We start from the raw sequence: 15193 nt of genomic DNA, 5'->3' as shown, positions 1-15193 counted from the left end.
AACATTCCTGGTCTTCTTGTGAACGATTCATAATGTATTCATTCATCTTTCATCAACATGTAATAACTTGCTCCGCCTCTGAAACAACTTTCCTTTTCTGCTGACATCACCAAGGCCTCATTTGGCAACTCCTCCCCTACAACCACATGTAGTATGGAGACCATGTTTCCTCAAGTTTTTTGGTGAATGCCTTTTCATGTTTACTTTAATAATTATAATTACAACTTTGATCATTCTAATATTTATATACATTTTTTGCAACTGAACATGATTTTATATATATATATATATATATATATATATATATATAAATTTAGTGTGATAATAGTTAATTAGTGTGATATGATTACTATAATTTAAAAAAATAAAATGAATTAAATTAGGTTTTTTTTTTTTTTTTTTTTTTTTTTTCTCCACAAGCTGTGTCAGCAGGGGGCAGTTTTTTTTTTTTGTGTGTGTGTGTGTGTGTGTGTGTGTGATCTGCGCTAAAAAAATGAATAAAAAAAAGCACAATTGTTTCTATACCATTTTTGTCAGATTTTATTGCTGATTAAAAAAAAACAAAAACATTATGTATATTTGGCCATTTTGAAGATTTCAGTCTTTCCCCATTCAACTTTAATGCCGCTTATATCTATAGAAAATAGCTTCCTTGGACCCTAATAGCAAACCTACATCACCCAGATATCTATTTGACGTGCGTGTTTACATCTGGAAGACATTATTATTTTCATTGTCTGCTCATCTGCAATACGTCTATCCTCTCGTATAAGACAGCTATGTCTTTGAGACGTTTATAATTTAGTATGTTTGTAAATCTGGTCTTTTTAAGATGTTTAGTATATGTTAATTAGAATGTGATGCTTTCCAGATGAAACGTTCTTAAACAGAATTCTCGAAGATGTACAGGTGCATCTCAATAAATTAGAATGTAATGGAAAAGTTCATTTATTTCAGTAATTCAACTCAAATTGTGAAACTCGTGTATTAAATAAATTCAATGCACACAGACTGAAGTAGTTTAAGTCTTTGGTTCTTTTAATTGTGATGATTTTGGCTCACATTTAACAAAAACCCACCAATTCACTATCTCAAAAAATTAGAATATGGTGACATGCCAATCAGCTAATCAACTCAAAACACCTGCAAAGGTTTCCTGAGCCTTCAAAATGGTCTGTCAGTTTGGTTCACTAGGCTACACAATCATGGGGAAGACTGCTGATCTGACAGTTGTCCAGAAGACAATCACTGACACCCTTCACAAGGAGGGTAAGCCACAAACATTCATTGCCAAAGAAGCTGGCTGTTCACAGAGTGCTGTATCCAAGCATGTTAACAGAAAGTTGAGTGGAAGGAAAAAGTGTGGAAGAAAAAGATGCACAACCAACCGAGAGAACCGCAGCCTTATGATTGTCAAGCAAAATCGATTCAAGAATTTGGGTGAACTTCACAAGGAATGGACTGAGGCTGGGGTCAAGGCATCAAGAGCCACCACACACAGACATGTCAAGGAATTTGGCTACAGTTGTCGTATTCCTCTTGTTAAGCCACTCCTGAACCACAGACAACATCAGAGGCGTCTTACCTGGGCTAAGGAGAAGAAGAACTGGACTGTTGCCCAGTGGTCCAAAGTCCTCTTTTCAGATGAGAGCAAGTTTTGTATTTCATTTGGAAACCAAGGTCCTAGAGTCTGGAGGAAGGGTGGAGAAGCTCATAGCTCAAGTTGCTTGAAGTCCAGTGTTAAGTTTCCACAGTCTGTGATGATTTGGGGTGCAATGTCATCTGCTGGTGTTGGTCCATTGTGTTTTTTGAAAACCAAAGTCACTGCACCTGTTTACCAAGAAATTTTGGAGCACTTCATGCTTCCTTCTGCTGACCAGCTTTTTAAAGATGCTGATTTCATTTTCCAGCAGGATTTGGCACCTGCCCACACTGCCAAAAGCACCAAAAGTTGGTTAAATGACCATGGTGTTGGTGTGCTTGACTGGCCAGCAAACTCACCAGACCTGAACCCCATAGAGAATCTATGGGGTATTGTCAAGAGGAAAATGAGAAACAAGAGACCAAAAAATGCAGATGAGCTGAAGGCCACTGTCAAAGAAACCTGGGCTTCCATACCACCTCAGCAGTGCCACAAACTGATCACCTCCATGCCACGCCGAATTGAGGCAGTAATTAAAGCAAAAGGAGCCCCTACCAAGTATTGAGTACATATACAGTAAATGAACATACTTTCCAGAAGGCCAACAATTCACTAAAAATGTTTTTTTTATTGGTCTTATGATGTATTCTAATTTTTTGAGATAGTGAATTGGTGGGTTTTTGTTAAATGTGAGCCAAAATCATCACAATTAAAAGAACCAAAGACTTAAACTACTTCAGTCTGTGTGCATTGAATTTATTTAATACACGAGTTTCACAATTTGAGTTGAATTACTGAAATAAATGAACTTTTCCACGACATTCTAATTTATTGAGATGCACCTGTACATGTGCTATCTGGGGTGTGTTTAAGACCATTAAGATGGCTACTGAGTGGACTGACTTGCCTTGAAAGGAACTTTGGTCCAATTCTTAAGATTTAACACTTCCGATTTAATCTGTTCAACTTTTATGTCTCCTCATACTGGTCACGGAGTGCCTCAAACTGCCCTTTCTAATCTGCATAAAAAGGGCAAAGTACTAGCTCTTTTATATTGTTATATGTGTCCTAGATGTACTTCGGTGGAGTTACTTATTCATTCAGAATTAATGTAGCTACTTTCAAAAAAGAGAAACGTTCTTTTTCCTTGTAAATTCATATGCGCACACGTTCCATTTACTTCCTTATCTGAAGTTTGTGTTTCCTTTACTGTACAAATCAGAAGTTCAATTATTTTGTGGTTTCAAAGCTGTTTTCCTCTCAGCTGTGTAATTTTGGTATCGATTGGACACTGATTCATTGAAATCTGATTTGTGAAAAAGCAACAGAAAAAAAAGTGTGTATACACAATCTCACATATTAGTAAGCAACAGTAAAATACTTAACCTGTGTGCAACCTTCTGGACGTTTTTGTCTTTTCCATCATTTTGGCGGTGTTAATGTCAACAGCATAAATTTAGTTTCTTTTAGAATATACTCTTAAGTGTGTATTTTTTGGGGAATTTTGATATTTCAACCTCAGTTCCTATAATACTCTGTGCACTCAAAATAGTTACACTCAGGACCTTCAGGACAAAAATGTCCCCATTGAAACACATTAAAACTGCTAAATTTGATCCCAGTGCCATTAAAGCATCAAATCATGAATTCTGTGATATAATGCTTTCATTCCGGAGCCCTGGCTTAAAAATAAATAAAAAATAAATAAATAATAATAATAATAATAATAATAATAATATATATATATATATATATATATATATATATATATATATATATATAATTTTATTTTTTCCCCCCCACCAGATGGCGCCATTTTTCTCATGTTTAGCCTATGGAGAAAATACATGCTTTTTCCCTATTTTCTGTTTGCTGTATTATAGAGCACTGCAGGCCAGCTGAATAAATGATGCAGCTAAAATTGTGTGGGTGTGTTGGTATGGATGCCAGAGTGTGTTTTGTATGTGTGCATTGAGAAATGTGTGTGTGTGTGTGTGTGTAAAAAACAACAGTGGCATTATGTAAACAAACTGTCATTTAAAGGGTTAAACTCCTGAAAATGAATGGATATTTAGTAGTTATGATCAGGACTGATGTTGGTTAAAGAATCTAAGTCAGTGAAAGTGGAAAATAATATTAATATATAATATTATTATGGCAGTTTTTTGACGCAGACATTTTTGTCCTCTAAGGACCTCTGAGAAACTTTTTTAAATTGACGCACAAGCATTAAATTCAGGCGTAAGAGTAAAGCATATACACTCACTGAGCATTTTATTAGGAACACTATGGTCCTAATAAAGTGCCAGCATAGTCTTCTGCTGTTGTAGCACATCTGCCTCAAGGTTCGACATATTTATGAGATGCTATTCTGCTCACTACAATTGTACAGAGTGGTTATCTGAGTTACCATAGCCTTTCTGTCAGCTAGAACCATTCTGGCCATTCTCTGTTGACCTCTCTTATCAACAAGGCATTTCCGTCCGCAGAACTGCTGCTCACTGGATTTTTTTTGTTTTTGACATCACTCTGAGGAAACTCTAGAGACTGTTGTCCATGAAAATCCCAGGAGATCAGCAGTTACAGAAATACTCAAACCAGCCCATCTGGCACCAACAATCATGCCACGGTCCAAATCACTGAGATCATATTTTTACATGTAGCATGAGTTAGATGAATCCTCAGAGCACAGACACCTCCGAGAGCAAAAACAAGAGAGACATTGAGAACTATCAGGATAATTTTCCTGCTTGAAGGTTTTCTGACCTGTAGAAGACTCATGTTAGGTCAAGTTTATGATTATTATTTTTACAGGTCAAATGTATAAAAAGTAATTACTGTAAGTAATACTATGATATTGGCACTCAAGACACTGAAAAGTACTGGATTACTGTTAAACCATGTAAAAAGTTTCTGCCACCATTCGTTAATAAAATAACATTGATGTCCTTTGAAAGATTTTAAAGAATTAGACAAAATTTCACAAATATCACCTACATTTTGAGATGTTTATAAAGTGAGGAGTCTTGATCTCTGTGACTTGCTAAACACGTCCAAAGGAACTGAAACCTCACACCAGTCAGATCATCTTTAAACCACAGGAAAGTGTAAAGTAGGGCAAACGATCAGTCTAACTGAACTATATATACTTTATATATACATACAATACCACCCATTATATATTTACCACCCAATTGCACTTTGAATGTTTGATGACCTTAAGACAGAAAAAGAGTGGATGGCATTATGAGGCAAATTTGCCGACAATCTTGCATTCTTTATTTATTTTTTGTAATGTTTAATTTATTAGAAGACTTTACAATAAGGTTACATTTGTTAACATCAGTTAATAACATTAATTAATGCAATATGAACTAACAATTAACAATTCTTATTAAGCATTTATTAATCTTAGTTCATGTTAATTTCAACATATATTAATAAATTTTTTAAATCAGAAGATGTATATGTTAACATTAATTAATGCACTATGAACTAACAATGAACAATGGTATTTTTAATTAACTAACATTAACAAAGATTAATAAATTATGCAAAAAATATATTTGTAATTGTTTGTTCATGATACCTAATGCATTAATTAATGTTAATAAATGAAACATTATTGTAAAGTGTTACAGATGAACTTTGGTGCAGAGAGAACAGAAGCTGTTAGTTGGATGTGCACATCCACCCAAGCTGCTATTTGAGATTTGATTTTTATAAAGTACGGTTTTGTTATGTTACTTTCTATTGTCTTTGCCTGCATTTGCAAACATCTTTTTGTCACCAAAATGCATACCATGGTTAACGTGTGTTATCCCTAAAGTAGTGTGTTGTCATGAAATAAAACAAACCATATAACATTATTTTACATCAGACAAATACTGTATGTCTTACACATAAGTTCATATGACAGATATGATATACTGTATATGATAAATATGATTATAAATATGAATATGATATTGTAATAGCCTACTCTACAAGACCTCAACTGTATTTTTTGAGAGGTTAAGTGTTAATGCACATCAGGGCCAGACTGGGACAAAATTTCAGGCCGGTAGTCTCACACTCATCAGGCCACCCTATAACCCATTACAAATTTAAAAATGACAACCTGCTTTTAACTGTAAAAAAAAAAAAAAAATAAATAAAAATAAGAAAGTAATTTGGTCCTTTTGTTGATCTTAATTTTACAAACTATCCAAAGTCCCTTATGTCTGATCTATAACATTGGTTAATTATGAACTTAATTTCACTGATCACCATAGAAAGGATAACAAACATATTAGGCTGTACTGTACTGTATATTAGGGCTATTCAATTGGCGGCCATAGTGCCAAATCCGGCCAGTCAATAAATCTAAACTAGCTGCAAACTTGCCACAAATTTGTCGCTCGTTATATTCACATGCAAATCCTCATGCCATCCCAGATGTGTATGACTTTCTTTCTTCTGCTGAACACATACAAAGATTTATAGAAGAATATCTCAGCTCTGTAGGTCCATACAATGCAAGTGAATGGTAACCAGAACTTTAAAGGTCCTAAATGCACATAAACGCAGCATAAAAGTAATCCATAAGACTCCAGTGGTTAAATCCATGTCTTCAGAAGCAATATAATAGGTGTAAGTCTTTTTTTTATTTATTTATTTTTACTATAAATCTCTACTTTCAATTTCACTTCCACATTCTTCTATTGTTTCTGGCAATTCACATTCTCGTGCATATCGCCACCTACTGGGCTGGAAGGAGAATTTAAAGTAAAAGAGGACTTGAATATACGGTATTTATAGTGATATCGTGTTGACATAGGGGCAATAGTTATAGTGCAAGATTTGTCAGCTAATGCAAATGCTTTTGAGACAGCAAGTTGGCTTTTTGTGTAACTAATTAAGATAATGCTTATTCAAAATAACCACTTCAGAAAATGTGGCATTTTATAACATCTCAAGTATTCTACAAACAAATTAATCTTAATTGTGATTGGATCAATCAATGTGAGCCCACTTTGAACATTTTTCATAACAAATCTATTCGCCCCACTAAAAAATGTTTTATGGGGGGCCTTAAATCATCTTGAACAAAACTGAAAATGACATAAGTATTTTTCAAAATAAATGTGATAATTCAACCTTTAGACATTGCACGCAATGATCTCATGGATCAGGGAAGTTTTGCAGTGCATATTAACAAACATTTATAGGAAAGTGCTTTTGCAGTTTTTGTTGCTATTTAGTGTTTTGGGAAAAAATTCTATCAAATTAGCTCCGTTTAGCCTTTAGCCCTGTGGTACCCTATTAAATGTAAATTTTTAAGGTCTGGCCATAAATTCTTTCTTTAGATCTGGTTGAAGAAAAAAAAAAAAAAACTTGACTTAATAATTTTAACTAACAAATAGACCTCAATTAAAAAAAATAAATAAAAAATAATAGTTTTAACGAAACTTAAGTGCACTGTCACATACAAAACCTAAATTTTTAACTGACGATTTAAGGAAAGGGGCCAAATGTCCCAAATTAATGTTGACAGAGCCAGCAATCTCAGAAGGACCAAACATAACTATCTCTGTTTTCGAGTCATTGAGGCTTAAAAAGTTTAAAGACATCCATGATTTCACATTATTTAGACAGGCCAGCAGGGGTTCTAATGCATTCCTGTTATTTGTTTTCAAGTAAATTTGAGTATCATCTGCATAACAGTGAATTGATACCCCATGTTCCCTATCTGTCACTCACTCGACGTTGTGTCAATGTAGTGACACTAAGGGTCACTCTTGGGAGCCCCAAACACCTCTGTTTTTTGAAAAAAGGCCAATGAGAATTGGCGAGTGGAATTTGCATGCCACTCCCCGGACATACGGATATAAAAGGAGCTGGTATACAACCACTCATTCAGATTTTCTCTTCGGAGCCAAGCGGTTATATTCAGTGCACTGAATTCAGTTCCCTCCAAAGATGCACCTCAAAACTGCTGGATTTACGGTGCATTTCAGCGGCTTCTCCCCCTCTGCACCCATGGAGTGCAGAGAACGCCCCTGGGCGCTTCGGCAGAGCGAAAATAAGAGAGTATATTCTAAAAGAGTATATTTTCATTCACAAAACGAGCGGCACACACGGAACGTCTTTTTAAAGATGACTTTCCGTTTGTGTGTTATTTCTGGTTGTGGTCGTTATCTCTCCGCTTCTGATGGCCACGATCGCTGTCTTACGTGTCTGGGCACTGCCCACGCGGAGACATCGTTCGTGGATGAGGCATGTTCTCATTGCGAGAACATGACCATGGCAACGTTGCGGTCGCGGCTTGCTTTCGTAAGAAAGCGGCACCCAAAAGCCGGACAAAAGAATGGTTTCCTCGTCTCGTGGGTCACATGCCCGGTGTGCACGGCCGTCGTCACGACCACCGTCCACCGTCCAATTTTGGCAGGTATGGCGCTCCAACGGCGGACCGCCCACCCCTGTGCGCCCAGCTGTGGCACAAACACGCCCACACGGGATTGGTTCCGGTGGACTACTGGGACGAGATTCTTCCTCCCCCCTCCTCGGCCAATCTTATGGTGGGCAGCAGGAGGCAGGTAAGTTCTTCAATGTCCCTGGACTCAGCACGGCCACAGGGCTTGAGTCCCCTCGACATGGCACCTCGAGCTCTTCCCCGCCGCGAGGCCCCACCCACCAGTACGTCCGACATGATCATTTCCTTGGTCCCCCTCACCCGGAGTTTGGGCATGTGGCTCGCGCTTTCCAACCCGTTGCGATGGCTGACCCGGACTGTCCGACTCGGCTACATGATTCAGTTCGCCAGGTGCCCGCTCAGGTTCAGTGGCATCCATTTAACCTCGGTGAGGGCGAGAACGCCGCTACCTTGTGTGCGGAGATTGCTACCCTTCTGCGCAAGGGTGCGATAGAGCCTGTCCCTCCTGCCGAGATGAAGAAAGGGTTCTACAGCCCTTACTTCATCGTACCGAAGAAAGGTGGTGGGTTGCGACCAATCCTGGACCTGCGAGTACTGAACCGGGCTTTGCACAGACTCCCGTCCAAGATGCTGATGCAAAAACGTATTCTAACAAGCGTCCGGCATCAAGATTGGTTCGCGGCGGTAGACCTGAAGGACGCATACTTCCACGTCTTGTCTTACCTCGACACAGACCCTTCCTGCGGTTTGCCTTTGAAGGCCAGGCGTACCAGTACAAGGCCTGTCCTTGTCCCCTCGCGTCTTCACGAAGGTCGCAGAGGCAGCCCTTGTCCCACTAAGGGAAGTGGGCGTCCGCATCCTCAACTATCTCGATGATTAGCTAATCCTAGCTCACTCTCGAGAGTTGCTGTGCTCACACAGGGACCTCGTGCTCTGGCACCTCAGCCGACTGGGGCTTCGGGTCAACTGGGAAAAGAGCAAGCTCTCCCCAGTTCAGAGCATCTCTTTTCTCGGTTTGGATTTGGACTTAGTCTCGATGACTGTGCACCTCACGAACCTGGACTGGCCCGCGGCTGCGTGAGCACATCAACTGCCTAGAGTTGTTGGCAGTACTGCTCGCCCTGTGGTGGTTCCGGCTGTTGATCCAGGGCAAGCACGTGTTGGTGATGGTAATGAGATGGGTTCAAATTGTGATAGAGTAGCCCAATCTAAAAGAGGAACCGATGGATCACACGCAAGTTGCTGGATGTAATATCTGACCTCGGCAATCCTATCAGCAAAAAAGTTGAGGAAGCGGTCACATATTTTTGGGGACATATCAAGAGACATATTTACAGGAGGATTGATAACAGAACTTATGGTTGAAAAAAGCACTCTAGGTCTATGACAATTATTGGCAATAACATCAGAGAAATATTTGACCTTGCTGCTTTTACAGCTTTCTGAAAATTTGATAGAGAGTTTCTTAGGATTTCATATGACACCTGGAGTTTGTCCTTCTTCCATTTACGATCTGATCTTCAGCATAACCGCCTTAAAGAATGGAAATCATCATTTAACCATTTGGTTGGATTTGGGTTTAGCATGTTTCATCCTCAGGGGAGCAACAGTGTTCAAGATCTTTGTACAGGTGGAGTTAAAAACATTAACATGCTCCTCGACATTTCGGCGAGATGAAGAAAAATCTAACTCTGAGGATTGTAGTGCCTCTTTATATGCAGCATTAAAATCTCCATTTGAAGCAGAGCTAAATATATGAGACCAGCGAATAGAAGAGTAGAATTTCACAGGTTGGTATGGAAGAGGGACAGAAAACAAGACAGGCTTATGATCAGCAAAATTTCAGTCGCATATTTCAGTATCGCAAATCGGCAAACCAAAAGACAAGACAAGGTCCAATTTATGCCCACGAATATGTGTAGAGCCTTTTACCAGTTGGTCGAAACCAAAAGATTCAATAAGATTTAAAAAGTCTTTAGCCATAGGGTTCGTAGTTTGGGACAATATCCCCTAAAAAGTCCATGAATTCAGCTTCACTAATATTTCTCCCTGCTTTCCTCATTGTCTGCGGCGTTTCTTTAGAGGAAGGGCACAGGGCGGCGCATACACGCCGGTAGGTTCGACACCGGTGTGGGAGAACAGGAATGTAATCCTCTCAGTTCCGATTTCAGTTGATCTTCATAAGAGCTTTGGATGTTAAAGAGTGTTTGGCGGTTATATACCAGCACAGAGGTAGTATTTTGTATTAACAGGGACAATAACAACATGAGGACAAACATAAAAAACAGGTTGGGCAGCAGACGGCAAGCCACACACACAAGAATAGATGGCCAGAAATTTCCTTCTACTCAATTCTGACAAAACAGAGGTAATAATTATTGGGCCAAAAACCTCTAAAAATAAGCCACTAAAATATAATTTGACTCTCGATGGATGTACTGTTACATTGTCTTCTACAGCGAAGAACTTAGGCATTATATTTGATACCAATCTGTCCTCTGTCCAGTGTTCGTAGAACAGCATTCTTCCACCTCAGAAATATTGCTAAGTTACGACACGTGCTCTCTGTTGCTGATGCCGAAAAACTCCATGCGTTCATGACTTCAAGACTAGATTATTGTAATGCATTACTGGGAGGATGTACTGCAAGTTCAATAAATAAACTTCAACTGGTTTAAAATGCAGCAGCCAGAGTGCTGACTAGAACCAAGAAATATGATCATATTAGCCCAATTTTATCATCATTACATTGGCTACCTGTTAAATTTCTTATTAATTTAAAAATTCTGTTAACTACGTACAAAGCTTTGAATGGTCCAGCTCTACAGTACTTAAGTGACCTTCTGTCATGCTATTTCATCACGTTCATTACAATCACAAAATTCTGGCTTGTTAATATTTCCTAGAATATCAAAATCCACAAAAGGAGGTAGATCCTTTTCATATTTGGCTCCAAAACTATGGAATAGTCTCCCTAACAATGTTCGGGATGCAGACACACTCATTCAGTTTAAGTCTAGACTAAAGACTCATCTATTTAGTCAGTCATACACCTAAATTATCCATCAGCTCACAATTAGGCTGCTTTAGTTAGGTCTGCCGGTACAAGAAACATTTCTCATAATCTATAACTCTGCATAAAATTGAATGACATCTACGCTAATATTAGTCTTTTTGTTTCCATGTCTCAACCTCGGGATTCATATCCAGAAGTTACCAGAGCCGGCCAGATCCAGCTCCGTTCCTGCTTGATGTCGGACTCCACTGCTATGTTTTGCTGAGTGATGACGACTAAATGCAGCCGGTGCCAGCCAGACATCACATTTGTTGTCCTTTGTTACAACCTGCCACCTGCAGTCTTCTTTTTAGCTGTTTAGGACAGGACCAGAGTACAGCAGCCAGTAAGTGACAAGTGAAAAAAATGAGACATGCAGAAGAGGAAGAGGAGGAAGAGCAAGATGTGACTAGGAAGAGGACATGCAATGATGAGACATAAACCACAATCCTTTAAATGAATAGTTAACCCCTGAAAATTATAATTCTCTCATCATTTACTCACCCTTATGCCTTCTTAAACTCCTATGACTTTCTTTGTTCTGTGGAACACAAAAGAAGAAATTTTAAATAAAGAAATGAGGTGTTTTTGTCCATACAAAACAAGTCAGTGGGGTCCAAAATGTTCAAGCTTCAAAAAGCACATAAAAGGCAGCACTCAAGTGGTTTAAACCATGTCTTCTGAAGCGATACGATTGGTTTTGGGTGAGCAATGGACAAAAATGTAACTCCTTTTTCACTATTAATCTTGACATCTGCAGTCTCCTTGCACGTAATTTGAAGCTTGATTACACTTTTTCATGCTTGATGCATGTGTCAAACATTGTCCATCCAGCTGGGATGAACATTGCACATTAAATTATACTTAGTTTACAGTGATACTTGTTTCATTAGAAACAAACTGAATGAAAATAGTTGCATGTGCTCATTCTTACACATGTCGTGAGTGCGTTTGTTGATTGACAAACACATGAAATCTGAATTTTCATAGATTCCATATTACCATATTACCATATTACTACCCTTACAGTAAACTGCACTCTGTGTAGATGGAAGGATGTTCACTACAACCTCTTCTATAGGCTATTACTTTCAAACAAACCCACACAGGAAGGAGAAGAAAGCCATGTTGCAAGGTTTAGCAAATTTATTGAGTTTGTTTGCATCTTATAATTTTGTCCTAATGAACTAAGCTGCTTTTCTTATATGTGATCTTTTTTATGCATTAGTTTATGGAGTCTCTCATTTTGGACATCCTGCTGCTTGTTGTGGAGCTGTCCGTGGTGCTACTGTAAAGTATGGCAAGACTCATATCAGTGTAGAAATTATAGTAGATGAATCTCTTACAGCTGAATGTTGATCTCCTTTGAAATGGGCCATCCTCTACAAACCAGTTATTGATGGCAATTTATGACAAGACAAAAAACAGCCCAAAAATATGTGGGCACCCCATTCTATTTGATGGATTGGCTATTCCAGTCATTAATTAAGCCAAATCTTAATGCTGACATTCTAGAAAAATGTGTTGTAGCAAAAACTTAATGGCAACAGTTTGCGGAGGGCCATTTGCTGTTCTAGCATGACAATGCTCATGTGCACAAAGCAAGATCTATAAAGAAATTGTTTATAGAGTCTGGTGTGGAAACGCATGAATGGTATTTGTTCATTATTCGTGTCAATGGGAATGCATATATTGAGAGCCAGTGTGACTATTTATAATATTTAAAATAAAATTATGATCCTGTTTCTGGATTCAGAGATATACAGAAAATAATAAGCACAGCAAAAATTCCAAGGGATAAAGTATTTATTTATCCTAATTAGTGTGTTATAGATGCATTCTAATTTCAGTTGTAAGTAGGCATCCTGAATTATAATTAGGTTTACTTTTTGGGACTGTATTTATGGCTTTTGTTCTGTATTGTTTGTTTTTATTCCATTTAATCTTTGGTTGACTTTTACAAAACCTTTGGGCCCCTTGAATTGTTCCCACCATTCACCCCAGAAGCTACAGCCCTACAAAGACCGTATAATTCTCAGTTATGTTTCATTTATATATAAATATTTTATATAGACTTGTAAAATAATTCTGATGGCACGTATGGCAGTATCACTGATGTAGTTGGGAAGGTCATTCCACCAACGTGGTACAGTGAAGCCAAAAGTCCGGGAAAGTGTTTTGGTGCCTCTTTGTGTTGGTACAACAAGGTGCCGCTCATTAGCCGACCGCAGGCTTCTGGTGGGATTGTAGCTCTGCAGAAATGATTTTAGGTACGCTGGAGCAGAACAATGTGAGCATTCATTAATTGCACTAAATTGCACAGCACTTATATTTTTATTAAATATTTAACTGGCAGTATAACGGCACATTCAGATGGGGAGCCGGTCTTCATCTGACATTACAATAAATGTACATATGCCAAATATTATCTAGTTACATGTGTAACTAATTAGAAATAAACATAATGAAAATAGTAGTAGATGCTCAGAAAATCACACATCCATTCAGCAGTTGTCATTTGAAGAAGGCTTGAAATCTGAATTTTTATTAGTTGCTGCATTTGACAAACCTGCACCTCTGAGTCCTGTGTGAAAATGTAAAAGAATAAAAGAAATAACTTATGTGTTATAGTTTCAAACACAGTCACGCAGGAAGTTATGATGTTGAAAAATAACAAAACCACAGACTATCTCATTTTTAATCTGATTTCTCAATTTACAAATAATCAGATTATCATGGGAAGAGATATGGAGGAAGCTGAAGTAGTCTAGCATGTTGTAGAAGATAAGAGCATAATTTCTCTTCACAAGAGAATTCACAAAGTAGCAAAGGCAGTGTAGTTTGGGACTGAACAGTCTGTGAGATTTCTAGAGCAACTTTTTATTTCATAAAAGGAATCTGAAAACAATGAGTTTTTTCACATCTTATAATACCTTTCCCTAATCAGCTTGTATGTAATCTCCTTTAGTGCATTATGTGTGTTTTGGCTTGTATCCTTTGGGTCTTCTCTCTGACCATTTACACTGAACCAAGGTACTGCAACCAGTCTGTGACATGTAAGAGAATAAGAAATGTGTAGGACGAGGAGGAAAAATAGGCAGATGAGACTAGAACATAGGAAAGACCCAACCAAACCACTTGGATGTTGAATTCATAGTAGTAGATGAATCTCTGTTGTCAGTTGGATATTGATCTCTGAGGTGTGGCTCATCATCTGCAAAACAGTTATCCTTAGAAATGTATGACAAAACAAATAATACCTCAATTTCTGGATGGAGCATATGAATTTGGTTATGGACATCTTTCACCCAGTGTCTTAAAGCTCCTCAGTCAAAGCTGTATTAAATACAGTTTTGCCATTCAATATGTCCCCAACTTCCTGTTTCAAAAGAGCGCAGAAGTCGGGCTCTGGAAGTAAAAAACGATAAATTATAAACCTTTAAAGACAGACCAACCGTGAGCTCTGAGACTGTTGATCAATGGTACTGTATATGTTTCCGTTGAAGCATCAATCCGCACTATTTCAACTTATTTTTTTAAACTGTGCTTAATAACAGAATTCCTGGTGAACAACTCCAAAGAGGGAAATCCACTAATGCGACAATCTCGGCAAACAAATAGCACCAAAAAAAGATCTGCAGCAAACATCCACTTCTATGATACACTGTGGTGTGGTCAAAGATTAAATCAGAGGAACTGAGTTTTGATCCAGGCTGACCGATAACACACTTCAGTTCAGAGGAAGATATTATGAGCGCTTGACAGGAAGAAAGAAAACGCTGAATTTTCGTGAGGTTCATCAATTACAGTACATCTGTTTAAATGAGATATCCACATATTTGCAGACAATATATGATAGAAGTATGATATTTGCCTTTTTATCATTAGACAAGACAGTTAAAAGTTATAGGGAACTTTTGAGGAGAGAGAGGGAGAAGGAAACAGGCGAGCACTTTAATATTATGAGCTCATACGTGTCTGTCGTGGCTTTGATATGCTGGGCCGTTCAAATGAGTAGTTGTTGCATGCTGGTCTATTACTGTACTCTATTAAAACGATGGAACGTAACAACAAAACGAAC

The sequence above is a fragment of the Myxocyprinus asiaticus genome, chromosome 34, assembly GCF_019703515.2.
Source record: "Myxocyprinus asiaticus isolate MX2 ecotype Aquarium Trade chromosome 34, UBuf_Myxa_2, whole genome shotgun sequence".
NCBI classification, from domain to species: Eukaryota; Metazoa; Chordata; class Actinopteri; order Cypriniformes; family Catostomidae; genus Myxocyprinus; species Myxocyprinus asiaticus.
Note: the sequence above shows the minus strand (reverse complement) of the source record.